The 19,539-nt window shown below is 46.4% G+C and overlaps 1 protein-coding gene across 5 annotated transcripts in view; it reads left to right on the forward strand.

The window, feature by feature from the left end:
* Positions 1-2,680: 2,680 nt before the first annotated feature.
* Positions 2,681-19,539, forward strand: part of kank3 (KN motif and ankyrin repeat domains 3) — a 74,128-nt gene continuing 57,269 nt past the window's right edge. For 2 of the 5 annotated variants that reach the window (XM_063032592.1, XM_063032593.1), the window contains exons 1-2: positions 2,681-3,028; positions 13,323-13,417. The gene's annotated coding sequence lies outside the window, so the exon portion shown is untranslated. Of the gene's footprint in view, positions 3,029-5,921; positions 6,273-13,322; positions 13,418-19,539 lie in introns of those variants that run through there. The other 3 variants (XM_063032590.1, XM_063032589.1, XM_063032594.1) reach the window with 2 other exon arrangements.

A 19,539-nucleotide genomic window follows, 5' to 3' on the forward strand; every position in this document is an offset into this window, starting at 1 on the left:
TTTTACCTTAAACTGCCTAATCGCCTCTGGTTCGTTACATAACACCCAATCCAGTATAGCTGATCCCCTAGTAGGCTCAATGACAAACTGCTCTAAAAAGCTATCTCTTCAGTATTCAACAAACTCTCTCTCTTGAGATCCATTACCAACCTGATTAACCCAATTGACCTACATGTTAAAATCTCCCATGACTACCATAACATTACACTTTTGACTTGCCTTTTCTATTTCTTGCTGTAACCTATGGTCTGATTCCCAGCCACTGTTGGGAGGCCTGTATATAGCTGCCATCAATGTCCTTTTATCCTTGCAGTTTCTTAACTCAAGGAGAGTGGAGAAATGAGATGGATATTTTGAAGTGAAGAATTAGAGAGGTATGAAAAGCTTCCAAGGTGACTAGTGGACTGAGGAGGGGTGAAGGATGGCAGACAGATAGTACTCTGTGGGGGAGATGGACAGCCGTGGAATTTGTAAACTGTGGCAAGTGAATGATAGATCTTGGATTATGATAGGCAAAAGGGGGAAAAGGACTGAATGGGCAAGATGAGGGAGGGTGAAGGTAGGGGTCAGTTACTGGAGGGAGAGAAGCAGGAACATGGAGCACCACCAAATGCTAGACTCTAATAAATAAAGGAGGTGAGGACGGGAACTATTATGGGAAAGGTGAACGTCAGCTGGAACCAAGGTGGTGGGGAGAATCCTCTGCGTTGAATTGTGTGGATGGAGGCAGAAAGGTGAAGGGAATGAAGATTGATGAAGGAAGGCTGTGGGTGCAGGGGAAGGGAGTGGGAAAGGTAGGCAAAATGGGGGGACTGAAGATGGGGGAACTGGGTGTGGATGGGTTGGGGGAAAAGGAGAACAGATGGAGTTAAAATTGGAAAATCAACATTCATGCTATTGAGTTGTAACCCAAAATTGATTACCTCCCCTTTCCCACATGAACTCACCACACAAAATATACTCCTTCACCAAACTTTGGTGCCTTACCTCTCCTGGTTCCATCCTGGTACATAGAGCTTAGAAAAATAGAGGGCTATGGCTAGGTAATTTCTAAAGTAAGTACATGTTCGGCACCATATTGTGGGCCGAAGCGTCTGTATTGTGCTGTAGGTTTTCTATGTTACTCAATTCACACATAGGCTCCCACCCACTTTCCACCCCCATGTAGTTCCAAACATTGTTCATCTCTCCCCTAATGATTCGCATTCCCAGTCCCCTTACTTATCAGAATCTATCACTGGTGGCACTTCATGTTCCTGGTCATCTCCGTCAAACCTTCACTCTCCCCTTGCTCCATATATTTTATTTTATTGTTTTTCGCTCTGTCTTTGCCTCCATCTACCACTCATCTGCCACAGTCTCCCACCTTTACCTTCACTTTCCTCCCCTACATCACACTGTCTGCTGTCATCTTACATGCCCCCATATTCCACCAGTCACCTCAGTCATCCTTTCTCATCACCTCCCTTCTCCTCTTTCTAATGGCCATCTTGCCCCTTCACTCTCCGTCCTGATGTGGGGTTTTGGCCTGAAGTGTCAACAGTGCCTTTCTCCCTGTCTGCTGAGTTCCTCCAGCAAATCACTGCTTTCCAGCATCTGCAGTCTTCTGTGTCTCCACCAACTATCATCATTAGCTAACATGTTAATATTGCCAGCTTATTAACTGCATCGCTATATAACATATCAGTGTTTTAATACACTGTTAACACCAGTGACTAGTTAGCTGCAAACAGCCCATTAAAAAGCCAATCAAATTGCACTGATTAATCTGTTAATACTGGAAGCCCATTACCAATGGCCAATCCATGAATTCTGCTGTCTTATAAGCACCATTAACCTCTGTACTCTGGTATCCCAATAATATTGTTCAAGTAATTAACAGTCAAACCATTAATAGTGGCCCTTCAACCCCGTCAACCTGTTAATGCTGTCAAAACTATTAAAATTAGACCTTTCATTGTAACCAATTAAAATGTACCACATTAATACCGTCATTAAAATTAGCAGCACATATCAATCTATTAACATTATTAACCGGCTAATTTCTTCGCACATTACACGCCAAACACATGAACAAGTCAACCTTTTCGCACTGCCTGTCTGTTCACATCGCCAAGCCACTATCACTGCCAACTATGAGTGCGGGCTGATGAACCAGAGAGCATCTGCAGATGCTGGAAATGAAAGTACAGTAGCACACGCAGAGTGCTGGAGGAACTCAGTAGGCCAGGCAACATCTGTGGAAAATAGTAAACAATCGGCGTTTCGGACCGAGACCTGCTTGAGGATCTGAGCGGGTCAGGCAATGGGTAATACGCCGGTCCCAACCCTTCAGTTCGTGTGTTGGTCCAGATTCCAGTCTTTGCTGTCTCCATATGGCCACCTGTTAGCATTGACATTAAGGCTGACTGGTAGCCATTCCTCCCTTCAATCGCTGACCAAACGGAGCTTCTGCAACAGTCTAACACACAAAAAAAAACTGCCGGAGGAACTCAGCAGGTCAGGAAGCATCTATGAAAAGGAATAAGGAGTCGCTCTTTCGGGCTGGGAGGAGACCCTTCATCAGGATCCTTGGCGGCGTGCTGAAGGCTTGACGGCAGTTAAGGTTATCCGTTGGATTAACTGGACCCGTAGATCAGTACTGGGCGGGGTGGTCCAGATGGACAGCGTGAGGGATAGCTGCAGTAACGCATGACTTGTAACGACACAGGAGGAGCCTGATCTCGCCTTCTTCGTGAATGGAGCCAGCCGCAGTGGGTTCGATCGGAAGCCGAGGGAAGTGAACTCAAACCTGAGGCACGCGTCGCGGGGAACGACCAACAGGCGCATCCGGGCGTTTCTCGCCGTTCTCCCTGAGGTGGGGCAGAACTCCTCCTCCTGCGGGACATCTGCTCCGGAGCTGGGACCTCCGCTCAGACGCTCGTGTCACCGGCTGCTGCAAGGTTGGAAACACTGACCCGAAGTGCGTGGTTTCAGAAAAGCTGAAGAACGACGACTGTCTCCGGGGAAGTGAAACAGCCTGCTTTCTGTAAGTGCGTTAACGCTGCTTCTGATTTCGAGACATTCTCATCAGCAATGGGATTGGAGCTGGTACTCGGGCTCCTCGGCGCAATTATCAGCGGGCGGAATTGGGTAGAAAGAGGGAACATCGAGGTGTCTGAAGCCCAAAGCGGGAGGTGCCTCGCTAAAATCCACAGGAGTGAGGAGCCGAAAGTTGAAATACTGCTCGAGGCGAATACCGAATAAATCTATAAAACGCAAAAGCGCGTTTCTCAGATCTCTGATGTGATCTTCTCTAGAGACAGATGTAAAGCGTGTGGCAGGGAGCGGAATGATAACTGCAGCTCAGGTGTGCACTTGGCAAAAGTATTCTGCAAACTGTAGCTCTGAGTGAGATATATTCCCGGGGAGTGAGAGATTACACTCTGAAACCCGGGAGTGAGGGTGAGGGAGGGATTTCACTCTGTGACCCGGGAGTGAGGGATTACACTCTGAACCCCGGGAGTGAGAGTGAGGGAGGGATTTCACTCTGTGACCCGGGAGTGAGGGATTACACTCTGAACCCCGGGAGTGAGAGTGAGGGAGGGATTTCACTCTGTGACCCGGGAGAGAGGGATTACACTCCGTAACCCGGGAGTGAGGGTGGGGGGGGGGTGATAACACTCTGTAACCCCAGAGTGAGTTTGGGGGAGGGATTACACTCTGTAACCCGGGAGGGAGGGAGGGGGAGAGAGGGATTACACTCTATAACCCGGGAGTGAGGGTGGGGAGGTGATTACACTCTGTAACCCGGGAGTGAGGGTGGGGGGGGTGATTACACTCTGTAACCCGAGAGTGAGAGAGGGGGAGGGAGGGATTACACTCCGTAACTCGGGAGTGAGGGAGGGGGGGGTGATTACACTCTGTAACCCGAGAGTGAGAGAGGGGGAGGGAGGGATTACACTCCGTAACTCGGGAGTGAGGGAGGGGGAGGGAGGGATTACATTCTGTAACCCGGGAGTGAGGGTGGCGGGGGGGGGGGTAATGATTACACTCTGTAACCCGGGAGTGAGGGGGGGGGTGATTACACTTCGTAACCCGGGAGTGGGGGGGGGGGTGTTGATTACACTCCGTAACTCGGGAGTGAGGGAGGGGCGGGTGATTACACTCTGTAACCCGGGAGTGAGAGAGGGGGAGGGAGGGATTACACTCCGTAACTCGGGAGTGAGGGAGAGATTACACTCTGTAACCCGGGAGTGAGGGAGGGGGAGGGAGGGATTACACTCTGTAACCCGGGAGTGAGGGTGGGGGGTGGGGGTAATGATTACATTCCGTAACCCGGGAGTGAGGGTGGCGGGGGGGTGATGATTACACTCTGTAACCCGGGAGTGAGGGGGGGGGTGATTACACTTCGTAACCCGGGAGTGAGAGAGGGGGAGGGAGGGATTACACTCCGTAACTCGGGAGTGAGGGAGGGGAAGGGAGGGATTACACTCTGCAACCCGGGAGTGAGAGTGGGGGGTGGTGATAACACTCTGTAACGCCGGAGTGTGTTTGGGGGGAGGGATTACACTCTATAACCCGGGAGTGAGGGTGGGGGGGTGATTACACTCTGTAACCCGGGAGTGAGGGGGGGGGGTGATTACACTTCGTAACCCGGGGGTGAGGGGGGTGTGATTACACTTAGTAACCCGGGAGTGAGGGTGGGGGGCTGATTACACTCTGTAACCCGGGAGTGAGGGTTGCGGGAGTGATTGCACTCTGCAACCCGGGAGTGAGAGTGGGGGGGTGGGTGGTGATAACACTCTGTAACCCAGGAGTGAGGGTTGCGGGAGAGATTGCACTCTGCAACCCGGGAGTGAGAGTGGGGGGGGGGGGGATAACACTCTGTAACCCCGGAGTGTGTTTGGGGGGAGGGATTACACTCTATAACCCGGGAGTGAGGGTGGGGGGGGTGATTACACTCTATAACCCGGGAGTGAGGGTGGGGAGGTGATTACACTCTGTAACCCGGGAGTGAGGGTGGGGGGGGGGTGATTACACTCTGTAACCCGGGAGTGAGAGAGGGGGAGGGAGGGATTACACTCCGTAACTCGGGAGTGAGGGAGGGGGAGGGAGGGATTACACTCTGTAACCCGGGAGTGAGGGTGGAGGGGGAGGGATTACACTCTGTAACCCAGGAGTGAGGGTGGGGGGGGTGATTACACTCTGAGACCCGGAGTGAGGGTAGGGGGGGTGATTACACTCTGAGACCCGGGAGTGAGGGTAGGGGGGGTGATTACACTCTGAGACCCGGGAGTGAGGGTGAGGGGTGATTACACTCTGAAACCCGGGAGTGAGGGTGGGAGGGAGTGATTACACTCTGTAACCCGGGAGTGAGGGTGGAGGGGGAGGGATTACACTCTGTAACCCAGGAGTGAGGTTGGGGGGGGGGTGATTACACTCTGTAACCCAGGAGTGAGGTGGGGGGGGGGTGATTACACTCTGTAACCCGGGAGTGAGGGAGAGGGATAACACTCTGTAACCCGGGAGTGAGGGTGGGGGACTGTTAGCCGGGTGTAAACCACCTGCTACTGCTCTGGAAACGCTGCACATCATTTACTGCTGTAAAATGGTTAATTGTTCGCCTTATTTTGACAATGCTGTGTCAACTTTGGCGGTGCAGTTACATTGACCTTGCTGGATGATCACTGTGAATTCAACTTGACACGATCACTGCCCTCTCCACCCATCGCCCATCGATATGATGAAATCCGCATTCTTCTCGCCATCTCCCACGGGAACATTCTTTCCCCTTTGCACCTTTCGACTTCCCTCCCAAATTCCAGAGGTTCTGAAAACTCGCGCACACTCTTTTGTGTGCGTGTGATTACAGAGACCTTGAGATTGAATAGAGAGCGAGGGCGGATGGACTAAAGAGTCAAGGTTAGAGCAGCCCTGGCCTCAACCCCAGTCCGCTAATAGAACGGATATGAATTCCCGGAGAAGGCAGCAAACTACAAATCCACTCTGGATGCCAGGGCGAGATAACAGCTCTAAACAAACTTCTGCGGAATATGCAGAGCAGTTCGTGAAAAATAAACAGAGAGCTCTGTGTGTGTGTGTGTGTGTGTGTGTGTCTGTATGTGTCATGTGTCTCTGTGTGTGTAAAAGGAGCTGTTCTATGACCGGGCTAGCCCAATAGCAGATGTGTTGTTCTCTGCTGTGGACGTTTGGCCCTCTGTGGGAAAGATATGACAGAAAGAATCGGGAACGGCTTCGGCCTCCGCGTCGGACGGAAGTGGAGTTTTAAGGTTCGTCTGAGATCCCGACAGAGTGGCTTCCAGTCCAGAGTTCTTGCTTTGATGTTCAGAATTACAGACACAAAAAAAGCTCGAGGAACCCAGGTCAGGCAGCATCTGTGGAAAGGAATAAAGAGAAGTAACGAAGGGTCTTTGCCAAAAACGTCGATTCTTTATTCCTTTCCTTAGATGTTGCCTGGCCTGCTGAGTTCTTCCAGCATTGTGTGCTGTTACTCTGGATTCCCAACATTTGCAGAACCCCTTGTCTTCATGTTCGGAATAAATGTTTCCCTTAAACGGGACAAAAGAGTTGGCGAGCAACCATTCCAGAAGTTTATCTTAATGGTTTTAATTTCACCGCTTGACCTGAACACCGCTCAACCCAAAATGTGTGTTACAGAGTCACAGAATAACGCAGGGCCCGTCGCGCCTGCTCCAGTTTTCTTCGGTACAAGTTTTTCACATAGTGTGGCTCCGTCGGTCTATAATCTGGTGTGAGTCCGGAATTACTGTTGAATCTGTTTCCTCTGCCCTTTCACACAGTCTTTTTCCCCGAAGAAAGGGACCCCAAACTAAAGGATATCGGTTTAAGGTGAGGGGTAAGATTTAAAGGGGACATGGTGGGGGGCGGGCGTCAACTTCACGTAGAGCGTGGTGCGTATCTGAAATGAGTTGCCGGAGGAAGTGTTTGAGGCGGATATGATAACAGAATTTAAAAGACATTTGGAAAAGAAAAAAACAAGATAGGAAAGGTTTCTGTATGCCAAACGCGGGCAAGTGGGAGTAGCTCAAGTGGACGGCATGGGCGAGATGGGCCGAAGGGCTCGTTCCGTGCTGTATTACTCTCCGACTTTCAGAGTGTATATTCTATATCGAGATAAGTTGCTGCTTAAAATATACTCATCTCACCTCCGGCTCTTTCGCAAGTTACTTGGTTTGCAATGAAAGCACTGTCTCTTTACTCTAACAAGACACCCCTTTCACGTTGCCGTGGGATCTCCCCGTAACTTCCTGCACTCACACGAATACTTGTCTCTCCGCTAAAGTTTTCCACCGTGCAGAGCATCTTGAGGTGTTTTTTTTTGCGTGAAACGCATCATTAAAGTAGCAAACCCCGGGTCTCGGCTGGATATTCTTCTCTATCGACGTTGTCCGATCTGATGGGTTCCTCCGGCATTGTGTGTGTGTGTGTGTTACTCTGGATTTCCAGCATCCGCAGAATATCTTGTGTACATAACAGCTTAAAAGATGAAATGACGGAAACACCGGTATCTATGGAAAGGCTCAGTCACGGTGGAAGTGGAAGGCCTCTGCTTTGACCCGCTGAGTCCCTCCACTGCCGTGACATTCTGAGCCTTCTTGTGAGACTGCACATAAATTAATTGGGAATTGAGCATTCTTTAGTTTGCTAAATCTGTTTCCCTGTCGGTAGACAATGGTACTTTAAGTGAGCACAGTGCCCCTTTGAGAGAGCGCAGCGCTATTTTAAGAATGACATTATTTCCTACAGGCTGGAGAAGACTTGTGAAAGCGGCTGTCGAGAAGTAGGGAAATCTTGTCTGCGGACATGCAGGAGCCCCAATATCACGGTGATGGCATTCAGCCCTCTGCAGATCCCCTCACCAGAACTGGCGGAGAACGCTCTCCCCTCTGACAGTTTCCAGGCGCGGATTGCGTGAGGTTCCACGCTGGTTGAATTACTGTGAGAATCCGCGCTAGTCCGCCCCGTCTTCCCAGAACAGGCCCGCTGCACTATGACTGGAGTGGGGCCAGCCCAGTGTCGGCACTGGGGAACGGGTCCGCAGGAACATTGCTCACGGTAGAGTGCAGGGGGACGGGGGCGGATGACTGATGGTGTAAATGCCCGCATTTTACCCTTGGAGCGGCATTCAGGGCATGACCCGCTCCCCGTATGAGACAGCTCTTGGGGGGTAAACTGGAATAGGGCGGAGCTGCGATTAAGTTCTGTGTCTGAGTTGTTGCAAATTACACTGAGGCATTACTACGGCGGGACACACACGAGCATCCATTTTTATCAGTATAACGGAGAAATGTCTCCCCTCGTTTGGCGGCTCACAGGAACGTTCGTGTACATGTTACATGAATAATTCGCTCGCCTTCCTGATTCTCTCGGGGAGCCTGACGGACACCGCGCCCTTTGGCAGCAGGCGGAGGGAGGCCTTTTGGCAGGACAGTGTGTTCAAAACAAGCCAGGCTGCCAGTATTTTACTACATTAGGACATTGTATTTTAAAGTGAGAATAATGATTTACGCAACAGAGAGCGGGGGAGACAAATTATTCCATGTAAAATCTGATCTCTGCCACAGCCTCGTTCTTCATCCAGCTCTCCCTGTTAAGTCTCCAGTTCTCCAGCACCTTCTGCCCCAATTTCCCATCTCCACCAGTCCCTGGATCTCCCCACAATCTCTCCAGTCTACCCTACTGCCATGTCTCTCAGCCCCCGCCACCCCCCCCCACCAGCACCACCCGTGTGACTCTCCTAACCAATTTCCCCCGGGATCAATAAAGTATGACTATGACTAGCTCCCCATCTTTTCCCAATTTGACTATCTGCAGCCCCTGGTGTTTCCCCCACTATGTCCCGCAGAGCCCTGTACTCCTCCGGTCTTTTAATGTCCCTCCAATACCCCCAGCCCGGGCCCCACCATCTTTCAGTCCCTGGCCCTTCCATCATTCATTCCCTGCTTCCCTCCTTCCCTGATGTAGCGCTTTTGATCAATCCTTTGCCTCTGACGTAGCCCCCGCCCTGCTCCTGCGAACTTTTCTTGGAGTATTTCAACGGAGGAAATTATTCTGATCATTCCAGAAGTTAGGAGGGAAATGGTCCACCTATTGCCCCCCCAGCAAGCAAGGTCTACAGTAAGCAGGGCCTGGTTTGTCTCTGACACCTTCTGTGTTTCTTTGACCAGTGGGAGAGCAGCTGCTGCTCCCTTTGCTGTTTTGCTCTCACGCTTGTGAAGTATGCATCGGCGTGCCTTTACAGAGGTCAAGTGAAAGTTCTGCAAAATATTTTTTCTGGTGGCCAGCATGTGAGTCTCAAGGCCCTGCCTTACGTCTTGATCATGCCAAATCCTGCCCTCACCAGTGATACCCTGAGAGAGTGGAAGGAGGGAATTGAAACAGCTGGTATAAGACTAACACACCACCTGTTTGAATCAGCTGAGACTTTCTCATGAGTTTCTTATTTAAAAAAGAGAAAAAAATGCTTGGACAAAACAACTGAATGGAAAGCAAAAGTTGTTAAAGTTCATGAGGAGTGGTGTTGACAATCACAAGTCCAGTTCTTATAACCCAGTTACATCATTCCTTCTCCATGATGGATCCCCTGGTGCTTGGCCTCACCCTGCCGTTGAATCCTTTCCTGAGAAAACCGGCTCTAATGTGTTTTTCTGGGGCTTTTTGTTGCTGGGAATGCTGTGGGCGACACACTGCAGCTGTTATAAGATGTAACATTTGGGAATGTGAACTTTCATCAGAGCCTAATGAGCCAGTAACAATGGAACAATGAAGGAATGCCAGATTTTTTTTAAAAAATGAAAGCTCGTAAAGTGACAGGGAATCAATAGTCGCCTTGATCCAGCCCACAGTGGTGGCTTGTGAGAGGGACTCAAGTGGAGAGAACTGTGTAGCTGAACAGAGATGATACACAGCCTGGTGAATGCCCATGGTCCAGTGAATGGAGCAGTTGTAAAGTATTATGAGCCAATTGCAGTATTGATTGCTAGATCCGACAGCTATTAGTTTGCAGGATCTCGCGCTGATAAACGTTTCTACTCACTTTATACTTTCAAAGTTTTTGACTGGATCTACTGATGTACTGGAAATAGAAAAGTCTCTCATTTAAATGTGCTGTTGGAAAAAGATTTATGGTGTTTCAAAGCAGGAAGGGCTTGGATGCACCTCGCATTTGTCCACGTGTGCGTGTGTATGTGTGTATTCATGTGTACATGCATGTTTATACCCATTTTTCATTTTCTGTAAATGTCAATGTGACAAATATGCAACAACGGCAAAGTTATTTTGATGGATTATTTGACCTTGGAGAAGTGGATTTACTTCTGTTTGGGAGAACAATTCCTGGAACCGGGGGTGGGCTGTTTGCAGGCAGTTATGATGAAACTGGCTAGAATAACCATATGGATGTAAGGAACAGAGCAGTAGTTGACTACTTGGCCCTTTGTACCTGCTTAACAATTTGATTTTTGCTTCAGAACCACAGACTATTTTAACCGAATCGCTTAATTATCCAAACTTTGTTTATAAGACCATAAGACATAGGAGCAGAATTAGGCTATTTGGCCCATCGAGTCTGCTCCGCCATTCAATCATGCCTGATCCTTTTTCCCCTTCCTCAGCCCCACATCCCGGCCTTCTCCCTGTAACCTTTTATGCTGTGTCCAATCAAGAACCTATCAATCTCTGCCTTAAGTACAGTACACCCAATGACCTGGCCTCCACAGCTGCCTGTGGTAATGAATTCCACAAATTCTCCACCACTTGGCTAAAGAAATTTCTCTGCATCTCTGTTTTAAATGGATGCCCTTCTGTCCTGAGGCTGTGCCCTCTTGACCTGGACTCCCCCACCCTAGGAAACATCCTTTCCACATCTACCATGTCTAGGTCTTTCAACATTTGGAAGGTTTCAATAAGATCCCCCTTATCCTTCTAAATTCCAGTGAGCACAGACCCAGAGCTATCAAATGTTCCTTGTATGATAACCCTTTCATTCCCTGAATCATCCTTGTGAACCTCCTCTGAACCCTCTCAAATGCCAGCACATCTTTTGTTAGACGTGGAGCCCAAAACTGTTTACAATACTCAAGATGAGGCCTCACCTGTGTCTTATAAAGGCTCGGCACCATATCCCTGCTCTTGTATTCTCAACCTCTTGAAATGAATTCTAACATTGCATCTGCCTTCCTCACCACTGACTCAACCTGCAAGTTAACTTTTAGGGTGTTCTGCACAAGGACTCCCAAGTCCATCGCACAAGGACTCCCAAGTCCATCTGCATCTCAGGCTCCTGGATTTACTCCCCATTTAGAAAATAGTCTGCACATTTATTTCTTCTACCAAAGTGCTTGCCCATGCATTCTCCAACATTGTATTTTGTTTGCCGCTTTCTTGCCCATTCTCCTAATCTGTCTAAGCCCTTCTGAGCCTTCCTGTTTCTTCAACACTACCTGCACCTCCACCAATCTTCACATAATCCGCAAACTTGGCAACAAAGCCATCTATCCCATCATCTATATTATTGATATATAGCATAAAAAGCAGTCCCAAAACTGACCCCTGCGGAACACCACTAGTCACTGGCAGCAAACCAGACAAGGATCCTTTTATTCCCACTCGCTGCCTCCTACCAATCAGCCAATGCTCTAACCATGCCAATAATTTTCCTGTAAAACCATGAGCTCTTAACTTGGTAAGCAGTTTCATGTGTGGCACTTATCAAGGGCCTTTTGAAGGTTCAAATATACAACATCCACTGCATTCTCTTTATTTATCCTACTTGTAATCTCATCAAAGAATTCTAAGAGGTTCGTCAGGCAGGATTTCCCCTGAAGGAAACCATGCTGACTTTGTACTATCTTGTTCTGTGTCACCAAGTACCCCATAATCTCATCCTTAACAATTGACTCCAGCATCTTCCCAACCACTGAGGTCAGGCTAACTGGTCTATAATTACCTTTCTGCTGCCTTCCTCCTTTCTTAAAAAGTACATTGACATTTGCAATTTTCCAGTCCTCTGGCATCATGCCAGAGTCCAATGATTTTTAAAAGATCATTACTAATACCTCCCACAATCTCTACTGCTACCTCTTACAAAACCCTAGGGTGCAGTTTATCTGGTCCGGGTGACTTATGTACCCTTAGGTCTTCCAGCTTTTTGAGAACCTTCTCCCTTGTAATAGTAACTACATTTACTTCTCCTCCCTCACACACTACAACATCTGCCACGCTGCTAGTGTCTTCCACAGTGAAGACTGATGTAAAGTACTCATTTAGTTCATCTGCCATCTCCTTATCCCCTATTATTATTTCTCTGGCTTCATTTTCTAGTGGTTAGAAAACTCTCATCTCTTATTTTTCATATACTTGAAAAAGCTATTACTATCCACTTTGATATTGTTTGCTAGCTTGCTTTCATACATCATCTTTTCCCTCCTAATGATTCTTTTAGTTGTTCTCTGTAGGGTTTTAAAAGCTTCCCAATCCTCTATCTTCCTGCTAATTTTTGATCTGTAGTATACCCTCTCTTTTGCTTTTACATTAGCTTTGACTTCCATTGTCAGTCACAGTTTTAGTACTTTGCCATTTGAGTATTTCTTTGTTTTTGGAATACAACTATCCTGCATCTCCCTTCTTTTTCCCAGAAACTCAAGCCACTGCTGCTCTGCTGACATCCCTGCCAGCAATCTCTTTCCATTTTATCTGCCATCTCCTCTCTGATACCACTGTAGTTTCCTTTACCCCATCTCCTCTCTCATACCACAGTAGTTCCCTTTACTCCACTAAAATACTGCTACAGCCGGCTTTGCTTTCTCCCTATCAAGTTTCAAGTTGAACTCAATCATATTGTGATCACTGCCTCCTAAAGGTTCTTTTACCTTAAGCTCCCCAATCACCTCCGGTTCATTACATAACACCCAATCCAGTATAGCTGATTCCCTCGCAAGGTACAAGCTGAAGATTATCCAGCTGCTGCTCCAGATCCCTAACACGGTCTTCAAGGAGCTGCAGCTGGATACACTTCATACAGATGTAGTTCCCTGGGAGACTCTGGGTCTCCCAGGACTCTAACCTCCAGCATGAAGAACACACAACAGCCATTTACTACACTAGGTACAGTAAGAAAGATACGTAATTGATTTACATGTTTATTTATTATTATTATGTTTATTATTATTATTATTTTTATTTTATTCATTTTTCTCTCTGCTATATTATGTATTGCATTGAACTGCTGCTGCTAAGTTAACAAATTTCACGTCACATGCTGGTGATAATAAACCTGATTCTCATTCTGATTCTGATAGGGTGAGTCGGAGGCCGGATGTGTGGACTACCTGAGGGAGGATGGGTAGATGAAGCCAGGTAGTGAAGGGTGCGAAGGAGGCATTGATACGGGCCAGTAGGTAATGATGGAAACATTAGGAAAAGAATGGGCAAATGGTGTTAGGAAGGAGAGGGAAGGTTTGAGGCAGAGGCTGTTAGGTGCAAGGTGGAGGAGGCATACTTGTTCCTATATCTCCTTCCTCATTACCATCCAAGGGCCTCAACAGCTCCTTCAGGCAAGGCAGAGATTTGTGTGAACCTGGTCTATTGCATTTGGTGCTTCTGGTGTGGTCTGTACATCGGTGAGAGCAAGCGCAGACTAGGCATTCGTTTTACAGAGCACCCATGCTACAGTCGCAGCAGCCATCTTCAGAGGAGGTCACTTCAATTCCTCTCCCCATTCCCACACTGTCCTGTCGGTCGGATCTCTGCATTGTTACAGTGAGGCCAAGTGCTAACTAGAGGATCAGTACCTCATATTTCACCTGGCAGTCAACAGCCCAACAGGTGTGAACAAGGAGTTTTTTGCTTTCAGGTAACAGACCCTCCCTGTGTCGCTTTTCAGTCCATTCAGAGTCTCAGTTTTCCTTCTATCCCGTCTCCCTGCCCATCACCTAGAATCATCACGTTCCCACACTTGGTTCCTGGGCTTCACCTTTCCGATTCATTCACCCAACTAGTTGTCCAATACTGGAAACCTTTACCAATATCATAATGATCAAAGAGAAGGCCCTACATTTGTACATCTATGCCGAGAAGAGCCAGCAATGTTTTGCTTTTAGTATACACCAGTGATTGAGGCATCTATGTGGCTGTTTACCTTGATTTATGGGACTCACCCTTAGAACATATTCAGTTTCCTTGCTGCTACATGCAGCACTGTAAATCTTGGCACTCGTTATCTATGTAACTAGAGGCCTAGGCGAGGGTGCTGGAGTATCTGAGACTGGAATCGAGACACGACTCCGAGATTGAGGAGAGAGCAGGGTTCTTGACTTGATGCTAGACGAGATTCCAAATGAGACAAAAAAAAAATCCAAGAACGCAATCGCAAACTGGACTAAGTTGAGCTGATGATTGAGCACTGAACCCAAGTTCAGGTGCTCTTTAAATAATAAAATCCTGGCGCCAAAACACGGCTGCCAATTAGCGGAGAGGACCTGAATCTTTAAAGGGGCCTCACCAGCAATGCACACTCGGAGAATCAGAGTGTCTAAACCCCAGAAGCTGCCACAGTGGGGTGTGTACCGTCACAATTTGCTTGGCGGAGTTCTGATGGGTGTATCCATGAATACCGCCAACACAGCTCCATCATTGACCTACCTCCCATTACTCTGAGCCCTACCAGAAGATTCCACAATGGGTTGCCTTCCATAACCCTGACGCTGATGCTCCTTCAACAGTGTGGACCTTTGACTGTTCTTTATGAAGATGAATGATCTATAAGTGTTAAGGGAATAATGGAAATTGAAATACTAATTCCTTGGAACAGAACAATGGTGTCGGGTGGTTTATAAAAACCTTCAAATGTAATGGGATAATCAGTCATCAAGGAATATCATTGCTGTCTTCTGGAAAATGTGTGCTGCACATGGAGTTCAATAAGCAATAAATATAGACCATTAGTGATTTTAAAATACATGAGAGGCTTAAAGATAATAACAGATTTCCTGCTTCACTTCCTATTCAATTGAACAGTTATCTATTTTATTGCCATTAACGGAGTATGTACACTTGACGGAGCAAATAATGTGCCTAAAAAGTCAAAGTCAAAGGAAATAGGTCTCCATCTCTGGTCAGACATCATCTTCAGAACTATACCAATCACATCAAAGAGGATCGAGCTGTAACTAAAGATAGCACAGAGGAAAGCCAGAAGATTGACCTATTTGAGGAAACGCTTGGGGAAACTGAAAGACATTCCATCGATGAAAGCATCTTCTCATAGAGATACAGATCGAAGTAAATATTACAGAAAAGATAAATCTGGTATACTCCTTCAGCTTAGAACTTGGATTTTACAAAAGTTCACACGGTAATAAAAATCTGATTTAGAACTGATATTGGGAAATCTTCACAGTAAAAATAACCCACACATGGAGAAAGACTCAGTTAAGGCACTGGAAGCCAAAAATCATAATTAAACTTGACTGAAGATGTAGGATTGCTCTTTATAAGGAAAAATGACATATCTGACTTTATCTATATTTTACCCTTTTGATTCTGAGGCGGTTTGTAACCCAACTGACCAATGATCCCTCTAAGGTATGCACATGTGTGCCCGCACACATCTTTTGCTACAAGCACACAAAGGAATTTAAACTCCGCACAATAGATTGTTACCCTCGACCTCATTGGCATGTTAAGTATATCTCACGATCATACACAATCACATTTCCTTTTCCGGTTTCTGATGCGGAGGGTGTTGACAACGTGGAGTTTGCGATGAATTGTCTGCAGGTTTTAGAACTGGCTTATGTATACTGTTTTTTTAATTGAAGAAATGATTCAGTGCGCACATGTTGTTGCTGGGCAAAAAGTTGCACAGCTCAAGATTTTTGCGCACACTGGTCGTGACAAATTAGAGTCAACATTGCTGCTGACTTCTTTCAAGCAGATGCTGTATGTGTGTTTTTGAAAAGATATTTTCATTTTTTTTTAAATCCATTTGGTGTAGGAAATCTTTGTCCTTCAAAAAGTTACAGGAAAGTATTTGAGGTAGCTTGAAATATCACTTCCACCCTTTTGTGGGAACTGTGCAAACTGACTGACAAAAGGATGTAGTGTGAGCCATTGTATTGTTTTAGTACCAGATGTTTCCTTTAGAGTGTGGAACTGAAAACAATTAGAATCCATGACCCCGTGCTTGTGACTGGGAAAAGCTGCAACTGGTTAACAAGGGGACTTGTCTGCAGCTGAGCACAAAGGGCGAAGAGTGATTAAAATCCTCTCTTTGCTGAGAAAGATCTGTCCTCTTCCTAAGTATGTTATAGCTGGAGTTTTTCTTTTAAATAATTGCTTCCACCAAGGAACAAATTGGCAGTGCGTTTGTAAGGGTATTTTATTGGTAAACTGGATTTAGTGACACACAGTACTTCAACGGATACAGTGGATATTTGAGCACAGGAATAGACAAGGTGTAGTTTATATATTCTAAGTCTGGATATTATTGCACAGATTTCCCAACCTCTTTCCTATACGCACAGATGTTATGTGACAATGAGTTGCGGGTGAGATTGTCTTCATTTCAAATCAGTATCTTTTTCCATTTTCTTGGCGATGGATCCAGTGATCTTGTACTACTGTACAGGCTTGACGAAAAACTTTGTATGAGTACAGGTAGTCTCATCCGATCTTTACTGAGTATTCAGCTATGGCAACCGTCATGGGAAACCTTGATTTTGTTTTCACCCCGTGTTAACAAGCGCTTGCATTCCACCAGGAATTCCGGACAGTGATCAATTTTGTTTTCTTCTTTTGGGGAATAGTGACCGATGCTGGAAACTGGTGAAATTTCAGCTAATCTTTAAGGAACTTTGGATCTTCCTTAGCATGGCATGTTTTCCTAAAACGTACCATGCAGATAGCTTGAAATTGTGTGACCGGTGCCTAAACCTAAGTTCAGTCCAATATAATGCAGGCTCCACTGACATCAAAGCCTCTGCTCCAGCAACCGCATCTGCAAGCAGACTGACATTTGGACAAGTCTGTGGATGGGAAGGAAATGCACCAAATGTGGGCAACTGGGACTAGCTTAGACAGTCATCTTGGTCGGCATGCACTGGTTGGACCAAAGCGTCTGTTTCCCTGCTGTAACACTTCATTTGCTGTTGAGATTACTACCTTGTGCACAGCTTACACTAGAGATGATTATTTTATGGCTCATAAGGTCGAGCTTAGTGTAAGTGAGCAGACACGTCAATCATACCAACTGAAAACCCCAGTTAGTTTTGGGTACACGTTCCACTTTTCCATTCCTGTGAGCAGGGTCTGACAGCCCTGGTGTAAAATCTGAAATTATAGCAGTTGCACAAGGAGTACAGTGTCTCAGCAGAATGTGCATTGCTTAATGAAGATCAGCTATAGAGGAAATTAGTGATCAGTACAGAGAATTCATTTTTAACGCTGACAAATTTATGTGTACTTCCTGTAAAATATTACAGCACAATAGATTCCACAGGATGTTAACATTTAGTACCTCTGAAAACTATGTAATTTTCAGCAGTAATCTGCACTGGTGACCCTCATTGTATTGTTGAATTGTAGATGTAGAGAGCAAACAGACTGTGTTTATCTTTTACTGGCTAATATTGTTATCTCATTGTTACCTTTATTTCATTTTACTCTGTATGAAAGATTATTTTAAAATGTTTTTTTTTGGTGGGAGTTGGAGGAAGAAATACCTTTCTGGCCTGGAGATGTTCCTTCAGCAGTTTCAGATTAGTTTGCGTTGACAACCAACACAACCCAAGGGTGTGCTGGGGGCAGCCCACAAGTGTCAGCACACAGTCCGGTACCAATGTGGCATGCCCACAACGTTTGCAGAACACACGGGCACCAACAACAGCAGCAAAACAGGCTCCTTACCAACCTCCCACCCGCAAACTCTCACACACAGTCAGCCCTCTAACCCCAGGGCAAGCCACCCCCAGGCCTCTGGGCTCCTCTAGACCTGTGGACTCACAGACATTGGACCTTTGCCCCCTCCTGTGGACTCACAGACCCAGGCCTTTGGCAATAAGGCCTTGACTTCCGGATTTCTGATCGAATATTCTCAGAATTAATCCTTTCCATTAATGGCAGTTGTCCAAGTGGCTTTACCAGGACTGTTTTCTCTTGGTGGCCCAGCAATATCATTGCTATATTGTCAGACAGGCATACTCCCAACCTATCAATCTCTTCAAATGACTGCTGCGCCAAGACACCCTGCTCCAGACAGGTGTCCTTTCGTTCCTACACACAGTTTCTTCTTTTATGAACCCTGTTACCTGAAACCTGTTCCAAAAGTGTTCTCTATGCATGGGATTCCAATTCGTTTCTTTTCACGGTATTCTGATGATCTTAGCATTCAATTTCATTTCCAACTTGGGTCTAGGTTCCAACGCTCTTTCTTAACCTGAGAATAGTAAAAAGGAGAAGAATGAGAGCTCAGTTCCAACTTGCAAAGGTTTATCGCAAGTTATCAAGTTGTAATCGGCGTGTCTATAAAGAAGGAAAGACAGCGGGTATATCTCATTAGGAGTTTGAGGAGATGTGGCAAGTCACCTAAGACACTTGCAAGTTTCTACAGACGTATTGTGGAGAGATTCTAACAGGCTGCATCACCATCTGCTATGGGGGTGCGGGGAGCTGCTACTACACAGGATCGAAATAAGCTTCAGAGAGTTGTAAAATTAGTCAGCTCAATCATAGGCACTAGCCTCTGTAATATCCAAGACATCTTCAAGGAGCAGTGCCTCAGAAAGGCAGTGTCCATTATTAAGGACTGCACCACCCAGGACATGCCCTCTTCTCACTGCTGCCATCAGGAAGGAGGTACAGAAGCTTGAAGGCACACACTCAACGATTCAGTAACTGCTTCTTCCCCTCTGCCATCCGATTTCTGAATGGACATCGAACCCAGGAACACTACCTCAATACTTTTTTTATTTATGTTTTTGTACTACTTATATATATATATAATTGTAATTCACAATTTTTTCCCTAAATTATCATATATTGTATTGTGCTGGTGTAACAAGGTTAACAAATTTCCCGAGATATGTCGGTGATATTAAATCTGATTTTGATTCTGTTATGTAGGATTATTTTTGCGTAAAAGAAATCATTAAGAGTGAATTGCTAAGCAACAGCAGAAATGCTAATGTCTATTTAGAAAGAAAATAGGAAGCTGGAGATCAATCGAAGGGGGAGAGGGTCTGCATTTTGGCTTTCCTTGTTTTTTCTGCCTCAGAGGTGGATGCTTCATCTTAAGTAAATGAGTGAGCAGGGCTCTCCAAATGTGCAAAGTTGCCAATTATGCATGGAGCTGAATGGGGCAATGTGGATTTTGAGGTCTGCTTGGAGTCAAAGAGTTAATTAATTCTCAGCGAGCAAGTTTTCTGCATGTCTTTCACCACCAGATTGTATCACAATCTGTGACAGCAAGCAACAGGTATGAAGTGCTGCAGGTAGGAAGTGGTAGGAGGATGGTAGGAG

This window comes from Mobula hypostoma, chromosome 24, assembly GCF_963921235.1.
Source record: "Mobula hypostoma chromosome 24, sMobHyp1.1, whole genome shotgun sequence".
In the NCBI taxonomy this organism is placed as follows: Eukaryota; Metazoa; Chordata; class Chondrichthyes; order Myliobatiformes; family Myliobatidae; genus Mobula; species Mobula hypostoma.